At 40.1% G+C, this 8407-nt stretch overlaps 1 protein-coding gene across 15 annotated transcripts in view; it reads right to left on the minus strand.

Annotated features, from left to right (window-relative positions):
- The window catches only part of LOC106672093 (probable Ras GTPase-activating protein), a 588817-nt gene that overhangs the window by 54072 nt on the left and 526338 nt on the right, over positions 1–8407 (minus strand). The window lies entirely within an intron of this gene.

Here is an 8407-nt window from a genome sequence, read left to right on the forward strand (position 1 = left end):
TGGCCATCAATTTATTTAGTACTATCGTCTTAAGGTCTTGCGACTATCACCAAACTATGCAATATCCATGTTTACGTTCGTTTGTCGTAGTTTCGATGACGGTACAGCACAAGAGAGAAGAAAAACCCACGCCTAGAGGAACAGGGTCAATGAAATGTAAATTGTAGGAAGCGTTCAGACGGAGATGCAGATAGCTGCGGGATTTCGATTAAGCCCCCTAAGAACGTCGGATTGCTCAGGAGTGAGTCAGAGGACCCAGGCCGGACATGCCTAAAGCGACCACCGCAGCCGTCCAGAGCGATAAATCAGAGAGGAAAACTTTATTAAATGGGCCCTTTTTCTTTTTTACCCCCGCGTTTTCTCCGGAGTCTCGAAAGCCAGTTTAAGCCCTCGGGAACAGCCCCTGGATCAAAGGGTTGCCGGGTGTCACTGAAATTTTAAAGTCTTTTGAACCCAGCTCGCTAAGCCTACAAAAAAAGGGCAGACTTAAAAGAGAGAGGGGGTTGACATAGATTTTATTCGATATTAAATATGTAGAAAATGAGTTTTAATCGTTCGAAACGGTTATGTGATGATATAAAAATAGCGCCGATAAAGAAAAAAGTCAACAACCCATAAGTGGCAGAGAGCCGGTCAGAAAAGCGGATAATTAGCTCGGATTCGGGTCATCCTGGGGACATCGACATCGACCTGGACTGATGCCAGCCAAACAGAAAATAAAGCCTGATCTCAGAGTAGAATCGCGGTTCAAGGCTAGATTTGTTTAATAAACAAAAGGACGCGTTTCCTCTGCAATTTTGTCCGATCAAAAACCGCTTGTCTCCTCGGCGTGACCCCTCCTAACCCTTTTCATAGTTGCCGTTCTTCACGGGTCAGCGTACAGGTTCTTCCTTCGTGATCCCCCTGGGTTTTCTATTATTCGAAATTATTGCCCAGATGCGGAGGGAAACCAGCACTTTGCTCAAATTTCCCACCTGGGGTTTACAGTAAAATACTGCTTTGGCCCATTGACCAATTTCCGAAGAACCGCAATCGGATCAGATATCCCGAACTCCGATCGAATCCGAATAAAAGCGGATTCCGGTTAATTGGCAAAGTCAGGGTAAATTCGAATTTATTGCGTTAAGAATTATTTTATGTAAAAGGCATTTACGACCCAGAGCAGATCCGCCCGATAAGGCGACATCGGAGAAACAAGAGAAAGTGATAAATTCTATGCTCAAAGATAATGCTTAATTAGAAAAAACCTCTCGTTTCCATCAAGTATTTCTCTTATAAATCCATCTTTCTTTACATAACTTCTTTCACTTTACTAAGTTTTATTAAAATAAGTAAATATTCAAGAAATAATGGTCATTCATACATAACAACGGTACTTCGATAACACGCTCGAAATATTTATGCAAACACATTGCTTGGCAATGCTTAAAAATATGCATTCGCAACAAACTTTATTTAAAAGCAAATATTAATTTCAGAATTGGATAAAATCTGCCCTAGTAAATTATGTATTGATGGACATTATAAGTTTTCTCTTCACTTAACCTCCTACTTTTCCGTTGGTTTACCTAAAATAAATTTTTTCTTTCTGATTCAGCTTTTGATGTGTGCCCATGGGTTTTTATGCCGACGAGTTTTTCTTATTTCTAAGTTTCCTCTTTTTGTCCTTTTTGAACATTATTTTAACCATTTCTGAGCTTACGTGTTCTTTTCATTTGTCTTTAGGTTTTTACGGTCTTTCTATCCGTCCGGTGTACTTTCTTGATGTCATATGTGCTGTTTTCGTCTATTGGGTTATTCTTGTCTGAAAGGTTTTTTAAATATGTTTGCTGCCAATTTTTTAAATAAGTAGATTGATTAGGTTGTAGGTCCATAACTATTGTTGACTAGTCAATTGCTTGACATAAAAGTGGACATAAAATGTCAGAAAATACTCAGGGTCTGTGCTATGGTGTTTTCTGGTATGTTATCATTTCTGAATGATTCGTTTTTTTTTCTCTCCAATTTGTTTAAAGTCTAAATAGTGTTTTCGGGTGTTTATGGTGGTTTTGTGTGAACTGAGAGATTTTTGTTCTTTGTATCTGTGTTTTGGTTTATATATAAGTATACTCTTGAGGTTCTGGGGTGTGATGGAGCTGAAGCTTGGTCGTTTATGATCATCAGCACTGCACACCCACCCCTGAAGATGGCGGAAGCCAAAACGCTTCTGTTAGACCAGATCAGCTAGTATGGATAACGGCCAAAATCCATCACTTCGCCGAACCTCAAGAGTAAATCTCACAATATCATATCAAATCTGTACGATTTTTGTCTTGTTCTTTTAGGCCGGTTAAGAATTGATGCATACATTCAAAGCTTAATTATTTAACTCTGATGACGGCGCCGAAATTCATCAATCCAAACCAGGGAAAGGTATACTAGGAAAGATTCGAAACGTCCCATCGATGTAATTTTGCAGTTTTAGCCATCAGAAGGTCCGTTTTCAAAAGACGGACATATATGCAGAGAAATCCTCAGAACAACCACTGGAGATAGCTTAAACTCCTCAAGTATTTTAGTTTGACCGAAAAGCGCACAGATCAACCACTCATGACCTTCAGGTTGGAACGTTTTATTTGGGCATTTCACCATCTTCAGTGGGGTCTGCCTATCCTTGCATTTTCGTTTCGACTAGATGGACGGCCTGACTAAAAGTACATGAGAAACTCTCAGATCCGTTTCGGCACAGTGGGCGATCCAGAAACCCAAATCACCAAGTCCAGCATTAATGCAGATGATCTGAGTAAATCGGGGCCAGAAAAAAGGGTAAGTAGATAGAGTTTAATTTTTGGGAAATCTGCCTTCCTTCCTTCTTCGATGACAGACCCTCCTTCTTTTGACAGATCATTCTTTTTTTACAGTTTTTGGTCAGTAAAGTAAGCAAAAAATGTCTCGGATAATCCGGAACTTTACTTATAAACCGTCCAAATGACAAAACAAAACAGCAAGGATTGGATGGAAATGAACGAAGGAATATTTTTGGCTGCTTTTTGTACAGTTCGTTCTTCATCTGGTACGCCTGTTCTTGCTGTGTTTGGAACGGCACCATTTATAATATTAAGGGATGAACTTTGAATATAGTAGTTAGAAGTTTACTAATTGTCAACCCTAGCATTTTTTTTGATTCTGCAGCTTTTTTTTGACCGGGTGACATGAGGCAATAGGCAACAGCGGACGTCCCCTCGGCTATTAGCGGCACCTGGTTTTCCTGATGGGATTTGCATTTATCAACTTCAGCACTGCGCCCCGGCCGAACAGATGTCCTAGAGGATTAAACTTTGATATGTTTGTGTTTTTACCCGGCGGAAGTCAGGCCCACAGAGCCGACGCGTGGATGGTTAATTTGGAATGATGACAATACACCTATTATCCTCCCGTAGGAAGCCCGGGGGCCTGGGAGGAATGAATAATGCCCGTTTTGAAACTTCCTCGATGTTTTATTTTCATGAAAACATGTTTTGGAAATGAATACTTTTTACGGACGGGACCGTTCGTTTTGTCCGTCAACCGTATTTATAACCCGCCTCTACTATTTACGATTCGACTTGATTAAGCTCTATCTTTACCTCGGTCCAAGTTCAAAACTTCAATTTCTATTTTTGTTTTTAAACCAAAACCGAACTCTTTCCGGGGTCAAAAATATCCTATCAGGTAACATTTGAACCTGGATCCTCTCAGCGGATCTCATTAAATAACCCTCATTCCATGATGATTGTTGTTGCTTGATGGTTTTTCCATTACTGTTTTTTAAAGATTTCCAATCATTCGTTCAATCCCAGGTTGAAACCTCTACATGATGTCGTACAAACATGGATTTTTACATTGGACGGTCCGCCTGGTCTCGTTAGCATTAGGTCGAGTCGCAGTAGTCACAGCTCTTTCTATTATCTCCTTTCACTTAGATATCAACAGTTTAGGAAAAAAATCAGTTTTTTTTTATCGCCTCGGCTCTTTGTTCTTCAGACTTTTGGATCGGATTACCGGTTGGTGGCTTAAGCTTTCGTTTGATCCTCCGGCCAGGACGACACGGTCGATGCAATACAAAAACGGACACATCCAAGCAAACCTTGACCCGATTTACACGCCTCCGTTACGGCCCATCTCTCCGGAAAATAAACACCTCATCGATTTTCCGCGAATTTTTCACCTTCCTGATTAATTACGACAAGATAGAAACGGTCGATTTATTAGATACCATAAAACCGGCTGAACGAAGATGAACAATATGACGAATAAAATTCCAATATAAGGAAGCATAGCATAATTAATATCATTCTGCCTGTCTATCCTTGGTTTGGCCTGAGAGTATCGGCATTTAACTATGGTGGTCTATACTTTTTGGGCTGACTAATCTGATATGCAAACTGATAAATGCACAGACCAACCACTGGAGATGGCACAACCTTCTAAATTACTTCGGTTTGCCAGACTTTCTACAACATGGCCCGCTTGTTCTCGCTCTTTTATTTTGTCAGCTTTCGGAATTTGCGAGATAAAACACGGACGTATAAACGAAGAAATCAGTGGAGATGGCTAAAACTCGGAAATTATTTCAATGGCTACTGACGCGCTCGTTTTGACATTTCGCTGTCTTCAGTGGTAGGTCCGCCTATACTCGCTTTTTTGCCTGCCCAATCAGACAAAAACAGACCAACCACTGAATTGATTTACTCCCCTTTTCTCGTCTTTCTACAACCTGGTCCTCGCTCTTTTCGTCTTATTTTGGCTTTTCGCTGTCTGTGAAAAGGATACAGACGCGGAAAAATACACAGACCAACGACTGAAGAAGGCGAGAAGTGCCAAATGGTCTCGGTTTGGCCGTTTTCGATCAACTTGATCTCCATATCCTGACTATTTCGGTCTGTCCTGTCATTTCGGCATTTACCTACCAACAAAAAAAACTTACAGGTCAGTTGTTAGCAGTGTGCTACAATTCTGAGTGTTGTGAGTTTGAAACAGCGAAAACAGGAGGACCTAGCAAACAGGAGAAACAGGATGAAGATTTAATTTTGGCTTGTGTAGGGTTGTGATCCTATAGGTATTTCTCCGATGGTTCGTCTGTTCGTGCGTTTTCAGTTTATCTTGGCCGGCTTATTTTCAATGATTTGTCTCTTAGATTACAAATGCGTTTGGCCCATTTCGCAACCAAAAAAAGAGACTTATTTACGGAAAAACACACATACCAAGTGAAGATGGCGAAATGTGCCAAATGCTTCAGCTTGGTTTCCAATCCTAAGGCTGCAAATCCTAGCTAGTACGGTCTGTCAAGGCGAATCTTTGCGTTATTGGCCTTCTGTGTAAAGGACGTCGGGCAAAACCACCGAAGATGTCAAAATCTGAAAACCTACTTCAGTTTGTTTAACTGGTTTGGTTTTTGGACGTCTGACAGTCTGCACCAGAGATTAGGCAGACCCGGATGATCGGAAACGACCATATTAAGACGCGTTTTGATTAAATGCGGGCCCATATTTACCAGTATTTAAAAAGTGGAGGAGGTAATCATGGAGTAATTCAAGTAGTTGAGTTAAATCGAAGAGATTCACATTTTGACTCGCTCGTTATCATTATTTTGAAATGTTGGGTTGTAGAGCGATTTAACATAAGATGTCTGAATATTTTTGAAGGTTAAAAATAAAACAAATGATTGTCGACTCGAAAAACGGTTAATAACAGTCCCAAGCCTGTCGTAAATGAGGGCGACCTTTCTTTGTTCCCTGGCTGGGTGGCGCAATGCCTTTCTGACCGCTCCCAGCTCTCGAACGCAATAGTAAGGCAAGTTTTGCAACGAGCGACGAAGCCCGCCCCCTGGGTCCGCCCGGCGTTTGGATCGAGGGTGTGCGGTGACCGGGCGCATAGATCTCATCACGATTTTTCATCAAGATCGATTACAGGGTCATGTCATACCATCACTTTAACCAAATCAATGCTGATCCTTTTACTGGATTCTCGCAGGTTCGATTAAGTCATGAGCTAGCACGTGTTCATCAACTCGTTTTAGCCATCAAGTTTCACAAAGGCATTATTATTTTTCGACAGTCAGTAATTCTGAAGTTTATAGACAATTTAGTGGGCCTAATTCTGAAAAAACCCAAAACCTGAAATTACTTCTTTACCGTTGAGATTTAGACAGAGGCATTTATAGGAAGTTCTTTTGTTGTTTATGACAAGTAGAAAAACTTGCTGAAATTTTCGACACTTATCGCTAGTCTGTGTATATAAAACAGTTCCTTGACTGACCACGCCAGACCAAACATCTGGATCTAAAGGGTTGAAATTTCGAAGGGCATTCTTATGACATGGATAGCCGCTAAGAAAGGATTTTTCCACTTACATCCCTAAGGGGATCTATGGACAATTTTTTACCATGTATAGACCGTAATGAACTGAAAAAGATAGAAATTTGAAAAACGAGACATTATAGCAGAAAGCACTCGGTAAGGCATTAGAAATGTACATTAAAACAATGCCGCGTCCGTATATTTATTTATGTAATTATATATAAAAAAATAAAGTATATTTTGTTTAATGGTAAGTAAACAAGTCTTCAAATATTTTCTTTAAACCATATTAAAGTACCAGTTGCTCGGACGGGCTTTCCACCTTCCTTCTTATTTTTTCAAGCTTCACACCCATTAAGCTAAACGGTAAGTGGCGAAACGTTTTTTTTTAATGCTCTCGCTTCGCCTCCCGCTGCGTTTCCCAGGGGCGATCAGAGGGTGGTTTCAATATCGTTCCAAGGTGGGGTGGTTCCACCCTTCACAGCGGTCAGTTTTTTTCCCTATTTACTCGCCCTTTGAATATACTAAACGTTCAAAGGTGTTCAATGGTTAATTTATAATCATACGTTTGGGGGGGGGCTTAAGATTTTTTTCTTTCACCAGGCTCTCGGTTAATTTTTGACCTATTTTGTGCTGTAATTAGAACTGTTAGAATGAGTTTTGTCCGTCTGTAACACTTCGAAACATCTGTCAACCGATTCGCCTTCAATTATAAATTCAATTGTAAACTCCTAGCCCTTTGGCAATTACGATGTTTTTATTTCTCTCTTTACTCTCCTTTTATTACGAGGATCCTGTTTTAATCGCGACGGAAGCACTAAATCATGCCTGATTTTTCTTTTTTTTTCTAATGGTAATGGGCTCTTTTCTTTTGTCTAGCTTATAATTTGTTTAAATCGCGGATCGTTAATTCGTGACGGTGTATGAACCGAAGATACGGATCTGCGGAATACGCCTCAAGAAATGTCAGAAACAAAGCTGTAATTTCATAACTGTGCAATCGAAATTTCACGGAGTGATTTACCACAGCTCGTTCCTCTTCGTCTCCTTGGAGTACGTTGAATATTAATTTTACATAGAGAGAGGAGGATTAACATAAAATTCTTGAAAAATAATTGTGGACCTGTTACGAATATACTTATAATTAGTCATATATTGCCTAAAAACATAAATTGTTGCTATATCAGCGGTAAGTTAGGGATTTTCCATGTCAAAGTTTTTTTTATGGATAAAACGAGCTTTCAAGAACACACCAGTATGGTAGGTATAGACCAAATTGAAATAATTTAGAAATTTTAGTCTTGTTCACTGATCGGTCTGTGCGTTTCTCTATCTGTATGTCTGTTTATTTATGATAAATTTCCAAAACGAGCCTCCCAGAACAAACAGGCGAGGATAGGCGGACTATGTCCCTCGGGACGATCAAACCGAAATAATATATAAGTTAGCCATCTTGTTGGTCTGTGTATTTCTCCGTTTTTATGATCTTTTTATGGATGGTTAAATGCCAAAACGAGCTTGCAAGAACAAACCGGGATGGTAAATGGAGACCAAACTGAAGTAACTTTTAATTTAGACATCTTCAATAGTTGGTCTGTGCGCTTCTCCGTTTATATGTCCTGTTTCTGGAAGGCGAAGTGTCATAACTCGCTTGGCAGACACCAGTCAGAACAGGAGAACCAAGATCCCAGAAAGGACCCAACTGAATGTTGATTTTTTCCATCAGGGGGTTAGTCTATGACGACCAAACTGAAGTAATTTAGGTTTTAAACATAAGGAGTTTTATCTGTGCGTTTCTTGGCGTGTATGTCCCGTTTATGAGCTTGAGAAATGTCAAAAACATATTTGACAGACCAAACCAGCGAGGTTAAGGGGGCCAGGATGACAGGGAAGGACCAAACCACAGGTTCATCCATCAGTTTTCAAATAGATAAATTGGTGTTCTCTAAGCTGATGGATTATTGCCAAATCTGCAGAAATACACTAGGCAGCAAAGGAAAGAAGAACCTAACTGGTCTTGCTAACTGTTTGAAGTGAATAATGTAATAGTTTTTGCAATCTTCACCGGTTGGTCTGTGTATTTTTCCGGA

Source organism: Cimex lectularius, unplaced genomic scaffold (genome assembly GCF_000648675.2).
Source record: "Cimex lectularius strain Harlan isolate CLEC.00 unplaced genomic scaffold, Clec_2.1 scaffold93, whole genome shotgun sequence".
In the NCBI taxonomy this organism is placed as follows: domain Eukaryota; kingdom Metazoa; phylum Arthropoda; class Insecta; order Hemiptera; family Cimicidae; genus Cimex; species Cimex lectularius.